This window comes from Falco biarmicus, chromosome 4 (genome assembly GCF_023638135.1).
Source record: "Falco biarmicus isolate bFalBia1 chromosome 4, bFalBia1.pri, whole genome shotgun sequence".
NCBI classification, from domain to species: Eukaryota; Metazoa; Chordata; class Aves; order Falconiformes; family Falconidae; genus Falco; species Falco biarmicus.
The window spans coordinates 10,903,970-10,918,927 of record NC_079291.1 but is presented as its reverse complement, the minus strand read 5'-3'; the positions used below and the strand labels follow the sequence as shown (position 1 = coordinate 10,918,927).

The 14,958-nt window shown below is 39.7% G+C and overlaps 1 protein-coding gene across 1 annotated transcript in view; it reads right to left on the bottom strand.

Annotated features, from left to right (window-relative positions):
• TGFBR2 (transforming growth factor beta receptor 2) overlaps positions 1 to 14,958 on the bottom strand; it is a 130,260-nt gene that overhangs the window by 90,111 nt on the left and 25,191 nt on the right. The gene's annotated exons all lie outside the window — the stretch shown is intronic.

Sequence of the window (14,958 nt, the reverse complement as noted above, 5' to 3'; positions counted from 1 at the left end):
GAGAGAACAGCCCATAAGAAAACAGTCTATATAACATACATGATCTTCTCTTAGTGTCTTCACTGAAAATCCTTTCCTGAGAGTCCTGGCCACAGCACTTTCCAAAGAATCTGGAATCTCTTTTGCCTTCCTAGCCTTGCCCTCTTGTCTTGCTAGAAAGTGAGTTGCCTTCCAATAACCAGTTCTAATACATTACTTCTTTCTTGTCCTTCCTATGTTTAAATTTTGTTATTCCATATTTCTGTCTTGTGTAAGCTGGGATTTCCAAGTCTGTGTTCCTTGCAATAGAACAGACTACTCAGCCAGCTGATATCCTCTATCTACCATATCAATTAATCACAAAATCCAAAGGCTAGAGCTTTGGACATATTTCAGTTAGTGAGATGAATAAAGGAGATGGGATGTGTCAGAACTGGTACTTGGGTCTCTGGCAGCTGAATACTATGGCAGTGGAGAGATACTAGATAGAAGATCTGTTCCACAGAGGTGTGCTGGTAAGCTGATTTAGAAGCTGTGCCTAAGATGCAGCTCCAAACAAACATATCTGGAAGCTGACCCCAACTCCGCAACCTTGTGACCATTCGGCTAGGCTCAGAAAACATTTAGCTCTAAAGCTTTTAGTGATTTCTATTTTCTACAGGAAAATGTCCACTGAATTATTATTATGTACCTTGCACTCAAGAGAGGAAAAGATGCAGTGATTCCTTTGCAGTCTGAACAGTTGATTTAATACTGAATCCTTGTTGGTAATTTGGCAGTGCTGCTGATAAACTCCCACAAATTTCAAAGTGATTGTTCAAAGAGGTTGACAGGCATTAGCATGTTTGGCAACCCCCGTTCCAGTTGCTCAGCATATTCTTCCCTGTTTTCCTTGTCAGGCTCTCTAGAGGAAGCATGTTGTAACCACACTCACAGAAATTCCATTTTGGTTGCAAGACCTTTGCCCACTCCACAGAAAGCTATGCCAGGATTGGAGTAGAGTTACATCCAGAACTGTAAGGGAAGTAAAATATTCAGGAACATTTCTCTTTCAGAAAATAGCTGCAAGAATGGCAGTCAGTGTCCCCTAAGATGTGAAAAACCTCTGAAATGCTTTCTTTCAAAATTTCTGTTGCTGTTTCCACAGCTCCATCTCCAAAGCCCTGTCTGACTGATGCAAATCTGTGAGATAAACATATGTTTAAAGATTTTCCATAAGAAAAACTACACTCATAATGCACACTTCTCAACAGGAGCACTGACTAGCTATAAGAAGCTTCTTCAAAAGTAATAGCTTTCAGGAATGAAAGGCAAGTTGTTTGAAAACATATGTCTAGTCCAAATTATTAGGGAACCGAAAATTCCTTATTCTCTTAAACAGGAATGTTCAGTGTGACCACTGGTCAGATGCAGCAGGTTTACCTTCTGGTTGAGGAATCCAGAGATTTGCAGGATTAATAAAGTAATTCTGAGGTTTTTAGGCCACTAGACTTTATCTGACCTACTTTGGTAATGACTAGAAAGCATTATCATCACTGAGAGTGACTGTGTTCACACTGACATCCATGGTGGATTTATGCAACTTGAAGGGAATAAGGTTTTTTTACATGGAAAATGGTGATGATCTTACTCCATTATCTAGAGAAGGCAGACAGCTCCAACATAAAGAAATCAAGTAAAACAAGAAGTATGATCATAGGTCAGAGTGGAAAAGCCCAAACATCAGGAGTGTATACGATCTGGGCCAAGACAAAGAGTGTTCTCTAGGCTTGTCAGTCTAGTATCCTTCACAACTGTAGAAAAAGTCAAACCAAAAAGGAAAAGGAGGCTGGCAAAATTTCCATCCGTACTATTGTAAACCATGCACAACACCTGGAAATGTTTAGGATTCCAATAACGACTCAGAATATAGCTGTTTTTACAAGCAGTACTAGCACAAGTATTCTTCACTCTATTGTTAATCTGAGTAACATAGACTGGCAAATACAATAAACATTTCTGGAGGTTTTAACTCAAATTTTGCTTAACCCAGACTTTAAGCATTTCTGTTTATTTTCTTGGGATACTTCCTTGGGAACAGAGCCAGCATCAGAGTGAATGTCACCTTCTGAAAATATTAAATGATGGATAACTAGATTATGTCTACAAAGCAAAAGAAAAGGACGCTTAGCTAATGTGGTTATAATGCCCCAGTAATACTCAGGTATCTATGTGCACCACTAAGAAGTGGTCTGTATGTCAAACACCAAAACTAAGAATTGAATATCTGATTACCCTGGATCCACTGCACATTTTGTTTCATGTTTCTTTGTTTTACTCTTTAAAACTGTTATTACACAAAGTAATATAGAACTATTTATTAAGGACTTGTTAGAAAAAAACATACTGTAGACTCTCCCCCAGACTAATATTTAATTATTGTCTCTGGGCTGGGTTCCCTTGAAGTTGTGACTCGTGCTTCATTTTGGAAAATCAGTTTTTCTTCTAAAGCCTGCTGAAAATTTTCATGTGCTGCAGCGCTTATAATGGCATAATGCAATAAGAGCAGGGCTGCTCAGACCTACCATGCCACCCTGCAGTTTAGTTTAGTTGTGTCCTCGTGCTCTCCTGCTCATCCACCCCTTACACCTGGATAAGGAGATGTCTGATGCTGGGCTGCCTGTGTTTGTGTTGCATTCGAACAGTGCTTAGTCCTGTATTCCTGTCCATATGGGTGCACCTAGGCTCTCTAACTTACACGAGATACAATAATAAAAACAAGCTCCCCTTTCTACTTACACTTAAAAGGCAAAGAAAAGTAATGGAAATAGTCAGCTACAAAATATTTACAATAGGAGAGCACTGAAGTTAGTGTTGAAGATAGGTGGAGTCACAACTCCTTAGAGAAGCCTAGCCCCTGAAGGAGCCTACCTCTAGCTCAGGCCAAGGTTAATTTTGGGTGGGAAACAGGACAGGCTCAGTGAAACAGGAAGGCTGGCAGTTACAGAGGACAAAGGATGATCCTTGCCAGTCCACATATTTTGTAGCCAGGCCAGCTGGATTTGATGGCAGCCTGCTCCAGCAACCTGAAAATTTTGTGCCAGACAATTTCAATAGAGAAATGGAGATTTTTATGAAATGAAACAGAAGAAAGTTACCACCCTCACTGCTTGTCTTCCTGCAGTATTTACCACATTATATTGTCATTTGTAGCTTACAGAGTGCTACAGGTTTCTGCACCTATGCCAGCTTGCAGAAGTCAAAAATGAGAGAAGTGAAGGTATTGGTAGCTCACTATATAGCTGGTGGGGCAGGTGAGCAAGGGGGTGAGTAAGGAGGCAGTATGCAGTTGTGCCACATGCACAGTAACAGTTCAAGTGAAATAACTGGCAGTATGGATGCCTACTCTGTCGCTTCAATGGTGAAAGATTCTGAAGGGACTGGAGTAGGCCACATCTGAAACTTCTGCATTAGCCTGTCTATACACCCAGGAAAATGCAAGCGTTTTGGTTCGGCCCAGGTCTTTTTCTTTATAACCAAGTGCTAGAATTGGATTTGAGATGAAAGGCCTTGTTTTGGAAACAGTTTTGTGCCACAGAGTGCACTCTCCATAACCTGTGCCAAGGCTGCATGAGTGCAGGTCACCTGCAGCTGCAGCTCTGGTATTAGAGTACTAAGCACTCATTTAACAGCCAAACATGCTGTGACCATGTCTTTGAACAGGGCTTATTTCAGCATAGCATTGAAGTTTAAATTTCAAAACAGCATATCCCTTTGTTAACGTTTCCTTTAGCCTTTGATGTCTGTTTACTGTTCCACATACCTGTTTCTATTTTAGGTCAGAGAGCATTTATATGTATCTAAGAGTATACATATTTAAGGGGCTATTTCTGCATGGATAATACAGAGGGTAATTTTAGGTCTAGAACACATACTGAGAAGTGGATGGGCTGCCAGAAGGATTATAAAACCAGTCATGTGTTTTTCAAATCTAAAGGACAGGTTTCAATTAAGCAAAGCTAGGTTCAGCTGTAACAGAAATCAGTGCCAGGTAGACAAGGCTTCTCTGATCCCTCTCCTGTCTCACCCACCCTTCCCATTTTGTTCTTTTGTCCAGCTGTGAAATGAACATTTGTTCTGAACTTAGAGAAACCCTTGCAGCATGACAGTCTATGGTAAGGAGTTCTAAGGTGAAGGGTTTCTATATAGCTGAAAGACTAGATCAATGCAGAGGCATGTCAGAGACTGGCCCATTGCCAGGAAGACAACCTACCAGTTGGTATTTTGGACTCACTTGCATTAAACAGGCAGGGAGATGCTGTGTATTTTACCATTGTATAGGCTCTGACTTTGTGCCAAAATAAGCTCCTGAAAGTGATGCACAGCACAGCATCTAAAACACTGCACTGTCCCAACTGCGGTAAAAGGAAAACACTTTTTTCCCTGTTGCTATGTACTTTGGCAGATATCCCATCCAAAGAATTGTGCTCAAAGTACTCTGGAAACACCTGCCAGGAGACTACTTGGGAATGTTGTTTAAACAAGCGTACCTGCCAACTTTCCAGCTCTGTTGACTTTGCAGTACCAAAAACGCGTCCTATTTTAAAACAGACTTAATGGATAACAGGAACTGGGCCATAAGGAAGAAGCACAGAATGTGCTTAAAAATTTGCTTGTAATTTCTGAAGCTGGTCAGAATAAGTAACTGTCTAATGTACAGACATTTCGATATGTAGCAGTACACGTGGTTGGATTCAAGACAGGAACATGTACGTAATAATGGTATGTGTTGATGTTGTGTAAAGAGAGGAAGGATATGTTTTTCCTATAGTAATTTACTCTAAAAGGGCTTCCACATTATTTTATGCTGATAAGACATCTTTTTAAGTGTGTGTGTACAATATTCTTAGAGCTATAAAATTTTAGCTTTCACATACAGTGTTTATTCTCAGGAGAGACCATGCAGAAACAGAAGTAAAGGCAGTAACCACCTGTTAGATTTGCCCACTGCAGAGAGGGTGAGGAAACAGAGAAAAGATGTCCTTTTTACACACACAGATTTAGCATGCACAAATACACTGGCAGGACCAGAGTTACTGGGCAATGATGAAAATAGTCTGCTTCATTAGCATCAGTCAATGCACAACACATGCCAGATCTTCTAATGGGGAAACTTAATTTCCTGCCATCCCTACCATGCACATACTTCTATTCCCCCATACAGCATGTTTATTTCCAGACATGGGTAGCTCAGTGTCCATTTGCTTAAATTCCACCTGGTTTCTTTGAGGATTTCAGAGATCTGTTCACACCTTTGTTCTTGACCTGCTCCTAACATGTCCTTGTGCCAGAGAACTTAAATCACATAGCAATTTTCTGGATGTGAAGATCTGTGAGGTTCTCCCACCCCCTTCACTAGTTCTAGTAACAACCTCACTCCACAAATTTAATCTCTGCAGGAGACTTGAGCAAATATGGAAAATGGATCTCTAAAGGATCCTTTCAGGCACAGGGGAGGAGGCTTAGCCTCACTGAATCGATCATTCATACTACACAAGTCCAGTCATGCAATAACTCCAAGAAAGGCTGCATTAGAGTTCTGCTGACCCAAGGATGTGCCAAAATGTTCAAATCTGAAGTTGCAGTTAGCCCCCAAGAATATGCAGCCATTCAGTGAATGTCCATCGACATGGCACATGGCAAATTCTCTCAAGCTAATTTACTTTCCCACTGCTTCACACTGACCCACAGTAGTAAGGAACACATCTGTCACTTGTAATGCAGTATTTGTGAATTTTAAAACTCTGCCCTAACCAGCTAAAATCCAGAACTTGGCTGAAATGCTCTTTATGTCCAGGTAAAAAGAAATTGTCTGCTGTGTCAGCACAAGTATTTAGCCCCATTCTGAAATATTTACAGGCTTTTGGGGCTGCTTTTTCTCCATCTGAAGCCAAAGGAGTTTTGCCTGAAGACTACTGACTTTGTAGGTCTATCTATAACCAGCTTCTCTTGAATGTCAATGGAAAGACTTGTTGACTTCAGTAGGAGCTGGATCAAACCTGAAGTCATAATTCATGAGACAAAAGGCTCACAAAATTTTGCTGCAGCTATTCCTGCACTAATCAAATACTGTTCTGGGTAACATTTATTACTAATTGTCCTGGTTTTGGCTGGGATAGAGTTAATTTTCTTCCTACTAGCTAGTACAGTGTTGTGTTTTGGCTCTGATGTGAGAACAATGTTGATAACACACCATGGGATGTCATGCTTCGTATATAAACTTGGGGGGTTAGCCATGGCCTGGGGGATTGTTGCTCAGGGACTGGCTGGGCATCGGTCAGCAGGTGGTGAGCAGTTGTACTGTGCATCACTTCTTTTCCTTTCTCTCTTTCCCTTTGGATTTTATACTTTCCCCAACCTTTCCATTGTAAGTGCTGTTGTTGTTATTCTTCTTATTATTATTCTTTCATTTTTATTCTGTTTAAATTATTAAATTCTTCTTATATCAACCCTCAAGTTTTACATTCCTTTCTGATTCTCATCCCCATGCCTCGGGGGGTGGGTAGGTGGTGGGGGTGGTGGGCAGGGAGTGAGCGAGTGGCTGCTTGGTGCTTAGTTGCCAGCTGCAGTTAAACCATGGCACTGATCCTTCCACTGCAAAGGCACCTGTGCCATCGGAACAGTCTCAGCTGTTATTCAACAATTTAGAAAACATGCATAAATGTTAGACATCTTTTCTTCATGTAAGGTGCTATGGCCCAGTTTCTTTGTTGCACAGGCACAGATATCACTAACAATTACAGCAGGGTAAGTATTTTACAACCAGCTCCAAGGACAACACTGAAATGCAGAGCTCCAAGCTTGGCTTGAGGATGTTTGGCATTTTCTTTTTGCAAGCATCCATCTTTCATATGCAGTATACTGTCAAGGAGAGAGTTTATATCCCCAGGAAAGCAGCAGACTCATGAAAACGTAAAAACCTCCCAAATCCTTAATCAACCATTGAAATCCATAGATGCGTGGCAGGGACAAGTAAAACCAACAGAATGCATCTGTCTGCTTAGGTTGTCTTTTTTATTTTGTGTAGTGGGATTGACTTAGCTTTACATCTGGTTTCCCTTTCCTGATGCAGCATATGAGATTGCCATTACAGTCTTGCCCTTAACAGCTCAGTACATCTCCCCCCACAGTGTGTTTTTTTTTGTTTGTTTTTTTACATTTCTACAGGAATACTACAGCATTTGCTCTGTTTTCTGGCTTCTGCTTCATAAGAATTTCTTTTCTTCTTTTGAACAATATAGAAACCAAACCCAAAATTGTGTTTCTTAAAAATATCTTTTAGGAGGAAGAGTGCTCTAAGTAAGGTATTTATTTTTAAAAGCCTCTATGGTATTTTAAAATATTTAGTTTAGTGCACAGAAAATATATGCAGTACTTTGATATTCCTGCAAGGTTCAGATCTCTGATTTCATCAGAGGAAATTTTGTTTTAGTTATTATAAGCTCTTTTATCCATTGTCTAATTCTCGTTTCCTGTGTTTTTAAGTATAGGAGATTGAAGAATTAAGCTGATTAAAACCATAAAAATGTTTTCTTAAAAAGCTAAACATAATTTCTGATGTGAACTGTCCTATATATAACATTCTTAAGCATGAGATTTTTGCAACACTGACTCTGAAATGCTTTCTATTACAAAGTGTTGTGCTTACAAATTCTGAAAGATGCTTAAGATACTTGGCTCACATTTGTCTTCTGTGTGTAATGAAACCTTTTAGGCAACATGATAACAGATACTAAATTACTTTAGAAAATATGACTGAGAGGTGGAGGCTGTATTCAGTGCTCTTTGTGATGAAGATCAGAACTCACCATTCATATTGTGCCTATCAAGAACTCAAACATCTATTATGTTTCTCATATTAAATTTGCATTAAAAATTCTCTTTTCTATGTCTGAACCTACAGTATATCAGTCATATGCAAAGTCCTTTCCTTAAAAATGGGGCTTTTTTTTTCCCCAGAGGAACAATATTTTGCAAGCAGTCATTGAAGGCAATTGTAATATTTCTTGTTAATTTAGTCAGGAGAACTTTAATTTTTCACATAATAGCACACTGACTTTCTGATTGGAGTCTTGAAGAAACAGGAGCTTAGAAACTTAAGGCATATAATTGAAAAGCCTCTCTACTCCTACCAGAGGTCTGGGTAGACCAGTTCAAGAATTATGAAAGGTTTCTCCAATTTATTTCTGGGGTGACCATTTTGCTCCATCACAAATGCTTTTATTTTCCTCCCTCTTCTTTCTTTAGCTTTGAGATGGAGCTGCTAAGGATCCAGTCATTTTATTCAAGCAGCAACTAGACCATAGTTGCTTTCAGAATTGATTGTACATGACTTTAGCCATAAACCCTAAGTCTGAAATGCTGGCTGAGCTTGGCAACTTAAAAACCCTAATAGGAAAAAACCAGATTCAGCTAGGGATTACAGAACAAGTTGCTGGAACTTCACCAGAAAATAGTGTCAGACCTGTCTGTGCTGGGCAACTGTCACTGCCAGAGACTGTAGAGCCCTTTGGGGTAAATGGGTCAGAGTAGGGTTGCTGTCAGTCTATTGAGAACTGATTGCTCTACGACAACTTGCCCAGCATGGCAAGAAGGAAAGAATACAGAGAGCAGCATGAACAACTATAACATATTGCTGATGCACAGGTTTTTCTAATCCTAAACCAAAAATTTGTTGGAGTTGCTCCAATGTACACTATTGGTCAGTGTCTAATGTTCACCCTACATCATGTGACAAATCTTTGAGGGACAGGAAAAATCTGCGCTGGACTTCACATCACCATCGCAAAGAATTAAGATGAATGGGTGTGAGAACCAGCTAACTTGGTCTTATGCCACCTGAGGACTTCTGGAGACTATACACAATATTGGTTGGACTGATTGAGCCAGTTCCAGCCCCCTCAGTAGTAAAAAAGAAAAACAGCAGTGGAAAAGAACGTGTTAGTGTTTTTCACTAGAAATAATAATAATGAAAAAATGGTTTGTAATATAGCCCACAGAAATACAGTGATAAACAGCAGCAAACTGTATGAACACAGCAAAAGTAACTGTCTCCTACATTATTACTTAGTGTTTTTCTACTGAGGCCAAGAAGCAAAGGAGCAAAAATCAGGCCCAAACCCAAGCAGACATCTAAGGAGCAATATTCCCAGTCAGCCAAGTTGGGTGAGAAGACCATACATGTAAAGGGACCAGCTCTCACCCCCCACATATACTGTTCTTCTCCCCATCACCTGCCTCTGCTACTGGTTGTGCTCATGGCACTGTGGCTGTGGCATCTCTAAATGGTGAGAGAAGAAAGGAGGGAGAGCGAGAAGAGGAGCATGCAGCAGTACCAGCAGCCGAATGCCTTGTGGGACCAGGACTCCCCATATGTCATCCAGATGGGGCACTCCTGTCTCTCTGATTGTGGCATGTAGCCCAGGTAACATTTTGGTAACTCCTTACATGCCTGATAACGTTAAAAGAGTTTTGCTGAAGTCACAACAGTTTGTTCTTCTATTAGAAGGTGCTAATCAGGTCCTTTTCCAGCAACTAGCTCCGACAACATTGACAATCACCTTTTCATTTATGGCCACTAACCTGGTTTCTTAAAGTACATTTTCTTTGGCAACCTGCTGTTCTGTAATAGTGTCTGTTCCATCCTGATACAGGTGCAGATGCAAAACTTTATAGTTTTATTCATTCACAGATTTTACAACTTTAGCACTTCCCCTATTTGCTGCACTCTGACAGGCAACATTATCACAGTTTACTGGCCATAAAATACCAGTCTTGAAACAATTCTGCCTTTTTTTTAATGAAGATACTAATGAATGTGGAAAATGTCTCAAGTTAATTGGTTCTTCTCAGAGGGACTGGAGTGGGAAAAGGAAATGACAAGGAAAATAGGTATAAAAATAAACCATTCTTGTGCTCTGAATTTCCTGATCTCCCGGAATTTTTCATGAGCTGAAGTAAAGGAAAAACCTCACAGCTGGTGCATTTATGCATTTTAGATACATATGAACGGGAATATTTATACTTTAAAATACCGACATAATTTAAAAACACTATTTTCTAATTGAAGCTGATACATGCTTCATGTGTTTCTTGGCGGCTTCATTTGGAAAAGACACAGGGACCTCAAAAAGTGTAGGATTTCATTAGGGAAAAAAAAAAAAAAAGACAGTTTGTGCTGCTCTATATATTGAGGAGCCTGCCAAGGCTATGGGAAATCAGAGGAATAGAAGGCCAGCCTCCTTCCCCCAAGCTCCACCTCTATGAACTAAACCCAGGAACATTTGCTGCCTGGGACAGCAATACTTTATTGAAGAAAGCTGTATGTGCCTAGGTAAAAAAGAACAGTATGTGCTTAGGCTAAGCCAATTGCCCAAACTCATTTTCCATAAACAAAGCTCTGCTACGGAGACATAACTCTGTTTAATCCTGTCTGGATGACTTCATTTGCTAAGCACTCCAGAGTTTGCCATAAGACCATGTGATTCACCCAGCTCCATTCACTCTGAAGAGTGGCTCTCCCTTTGACTCTGAAGCAGCAAAAAAGGTCATTTATCAAAGCAGCAGAAGAAGTACTTGTCCCACTGGATCATGAATAGCCTATAAGGTATATCTCTATTCCAGGAAAAGTTTTTCCAAACCATTGTATGTCATTGATTTTTATTCTTCTCCTTTTGTTTTAAAATTACCTCAAAACCACTTCCAACATAGATTCAAAGTTATTTAGCGATTCCAGCTACTGGATACTGTAGTGAAGAGTTTCATTCTAAGTATAAAGAAATCCGTGTTTTGATTTCTTATGAAGCTTATATTTTAGTTGCATATTACATATCTGCTTCATGCAGCAAAAAAAAAATATTAATTAACTTCTATGCATTTCTTTTGGTTTTGTTTTTTCTTTGCCCCTTTCCTGCATCCCCTTACAGCATAAAATCTTTTTTCTCTTCCTTAAAAATATTATTTAAATACTTTTAGAGTGAATGTAATGCTTGCTGGCTTGGAGCAGAGCTACAGACCAAAGGCCTTTTTCTCTAGCAAACATTGAGTTCTGGCAACGCTGCAGCAAGTTTTCCTGACACTACTCCTCAAGCTCTCTTGGAGTACAGTGGCTCGGGGATGAGGCTACGAAGCAGTGGCTTCCCCATCCTACCTCCCCAGGCCACAGCTTTTAGCTTCCCCAGTACATGTCCTAGGAAAAGCTGGATTTTGAGTGCCTTTATGCCTTATGCCCTAACTGTCTGTGAGCCAGCTCTAGCATGCAGACATCATCTCAGCTGAGAGGTCAGGACTGAGTCCAGGACAGTGCAGGCTTTGCCATTGAAAGTAAGGCATTCAAAGCTGCCAATGAATGCAAGGTGCCACACGGATTTCTTGGGCTAAACTTCTCTCCACCATGTCCTTAAGCTAGAAAAGCAGGACAGGGAATAACAATCCCTTGAGCCTAGTTAAAAGATCCCAGCTTGTAGCGTGGGAAACACATTAATGCTGTTCTATCTGTAATAATACTTTGGTGCACTGAACAATCTGTTCTTAAAATACAAAATGGATGTTCTGATTGTAAATTGTGGATCTGTTTTTATTTTTACTAAACTAAGGAGACTGGCTACATGATTATGAATAGGGCAAATCACTAGGACTATTCAAGAGCGGGCTCCAGCAGTTATCAGAGGGGAGTGACTATTAATGTGAAAATAAATTTGATCTGGAACATAATTGATGTGAAACTTGGCAAAATCCTCAAAGCCTGAATTTGTCATAACTTTGCTGTACAACAGAGTGCGGCGCAAGGGGCCCAGAGTTGGAACAGAACAAGGTAGCTCAGAAATATTCACCAAGGTGCTGCACCAAATATTGCTTTGAATGGCTTGACTGTGTTTTGCTAATATTGCTATAATCCATTCATGTTCACGGTTCACACCAAAAGGCCTACAGCAGGTTTTCTGTTAGTCCTAATCCATTGTCAGGTTCTTTTTAGAGATCAGGAAACCAAACCAGATACCATGTCTTAAACTTGGAAAAAACTGATCTTTTCCAAACAGGAGATACTAAAACCTGGAGTGAAACAATTTGTTACTTTCACACTTGGACCACAAATTCCTGGAACTGAAAAACATTTTCCACCTAAAATTTTGTCATAAATGATACATCATCCTTAAAAATTTTAGTTTCAGTGTTTTGAAAAGGAAAAAAAGAAAAAAAAAAAATCAGTGGAAGATTCCAAACCACCTTCTGAAAGCGAACTGGAGTTTATGAATCTGAGGGCCAAGTTTCTCAGCAAGGGATGAGGATGGAGAACAAATACAGGCATCAACTAATAGAAACAGCTGAACAGAAACAAGGACCAGCATGTAAGATGCTTTTCAAGATATGGTCAGCTAGTACTAAGGAGGTCTTGTAACACAATGCATATTCAGGTGTTGGAGGGGGGAGGCAATTTTCTTATGAGGTACAGTGTATTGTAGCATACTCAAAAGTTTTGTTGTTTCTCCTGTTGGCTTTGTATTAACATGGCTTTCGGAATTGTTTTAAGTTTTTTATGATCACAACCATTGTAGGCTTTGTTGATTTTTGTTTGTTTGTTTATTGCTGCTCAGTTGAGCTGATCCCAAATTCTGGAACAGTGATTCTTGCAGAGATCTGTATCTCATTTTTTCATTACCTCCTTTTGTGGACTTGGCTTTTATTCCATTTGCTAATCTCACTGAGATTGCCTGTAAATCATTCCCATTGGGGCTGTTTTTCTCATTTTCTTCTTTTGTTTCTAGGGTATTTTGCTGGCTGCTTTCCTTTAAGAAACAATTCCTGCAGCCAGGCCAAAGAGTTTCTTCAAAAGGGACTTATTTAAATGCCTCTAAAAATTGAAAGGAAGATGAAAAAATAGTCCAACTTTAAACTGTCTTACTCAACATAGAAATAAGGAAAGGGAATGAGAGATCGAGATACCTTAAGAACTAAGCAGCACCGTCACAGGGTCCTACTCAGTCTCACAGCACACCAGCCCTGCTGCCTTTGTACAGGTTGGCATGCAAGGAAGTACTTATTCAGCTGCCAACTCTCCCTTGGTATCACAGTAGTTAACCCTTTTCAGATTTTTCAATGCAGGCATTCAGATGGCATATATAGTCTAGTAACTCCAAAAAGCACCGTGCCCTCTCACATACTAGAACTACTTGCATATACATATATGTATACATATACTACATATATTTCTTTTGATGACAAATGCTGTCACCAAAATTATCAGAAAATGCTACAGCTTAGAAAGAAAAATGTTACATGCTAAGATATGAATTATGTACTAAATCTATCTCCAGTTACATGAGGGTTTGGAAGAGTTCCCCACCCACAGTGTCAAAATCTGAGTGTATTCTGTGCAGAAAGATGCCTTTTTATCAGGTTCTGCAGGTGAAAAACCCAATGAAATCTGTTTGTCTTTTTCACACCTGAAAAAATGAAATCTGTTAAAAAAATTAGTAACAGATGGAAAAATAAAGACCGGATTTCTGGAGCTAATAAAAAATTAAAGATTCCCAGTGAACCCTGCCTTTCAGTGGCAAGAAGTATCAGGCTTGTCTAGGCATTTTGAAGCTCCCAACAAAAAATACTACAAACAAAACATGGGCTACAGTCAAGTCAACATCACAAAACTGATATTAGGAAGAGAGGAGAGAGAAATAGTTTCTTTTGTTATTTAGATGAAATGTTTAGATATAATGTGCATAAGTCAATCCCACTCCTCACCGGATACTGAGACAGGGACTCTCTCTGGTCATGATAAACTGTTATTCAGAACAACTTAGTTGGAGTTACTGGACCGGCCCTTGAAGGACTTGTGGAAAAACTGCAACAGTTTGTTCCCCAATTAAAACTCCCAAATACATTGTCCAAAATCCAAATTTTAAGAACTTGGTCTACTTTATGGGTTAGGCCTTTTCTCCCATCAAGCTTCTTTTATTGCTTGAATAAGGAAAAGAAAGCAAAAGCCACTCTTTGGGCTAATGACATGCCTTTAGGACAAAGGGGAAAAGAGAAAGACTTGCATCTTAAAATTTACTTACACTGAGGTTGTCTCTTTGCAACTCTTATGAGTCCACCATGAATCAGCCTAGTTAAAATACCATGCTACACACCTTGCTCCTTGCTACTGCCATGACATTTTGATTTTAGGAAGAATAATGTCAACCCATGTCAGTTTGGTTTGCCTGGTAATTTCTTTTTTCCTTTTTGGTCTGTATGTCTCTCACTTTCCCAGCATCTTGCTAATGGAAACTTCTGTACTTTTGCCTTTTCCCCTAATATTTCCTGTAAGCCTCTTTTTTTTTTTAATGACAATTGACGTTGCAAGATAAATGAGAAAAGGATATACTGTAAATACCACATTGCAGTTAAAATCATGTGCCTGGGAAGAGCTAAGTCCATTTCATATGAAAAGTGAAACTGTCCCAGTCCCGCAGCTGGACGGAATGTTGATTAGACACAGAGCTTGTAGCAATTACTGGGGTAAGACGAGGTGTGGCCCTAGACATTTTCCTAGATAACTACAATGGATAGCAGTGTAAGTCAGAGACTCTCCAGTTTGCTTTGTCTAAAACTCATCTGTGTTGCCCACAGCATGGGGTTTTTATCAAAAGGATTGAGCAGAGACAGGGTGGGGATCCTGTTATAGCAGGGTGTGGTTTTTCTGTAGTTGAAAAGACTCATCCCTCCATTGTATTTACAGGAAAAGAAAATCAATCTTTTGAGCATGTCCTCATCCTAACCCAGTTGCTGCACACACAGATAATGAAATTCCAACTCCCCACCTCCCCTAGGCTTCATCTAATTGACTGTAAACCTCTAGATCTCCCACGTACTCTAATGCTAAGATATTACTTATAGTCTGGGAAAAGAATCCTCAAGGAAGCAGAATCTTTATAAAATCATGGATAAATCTAGATCAAA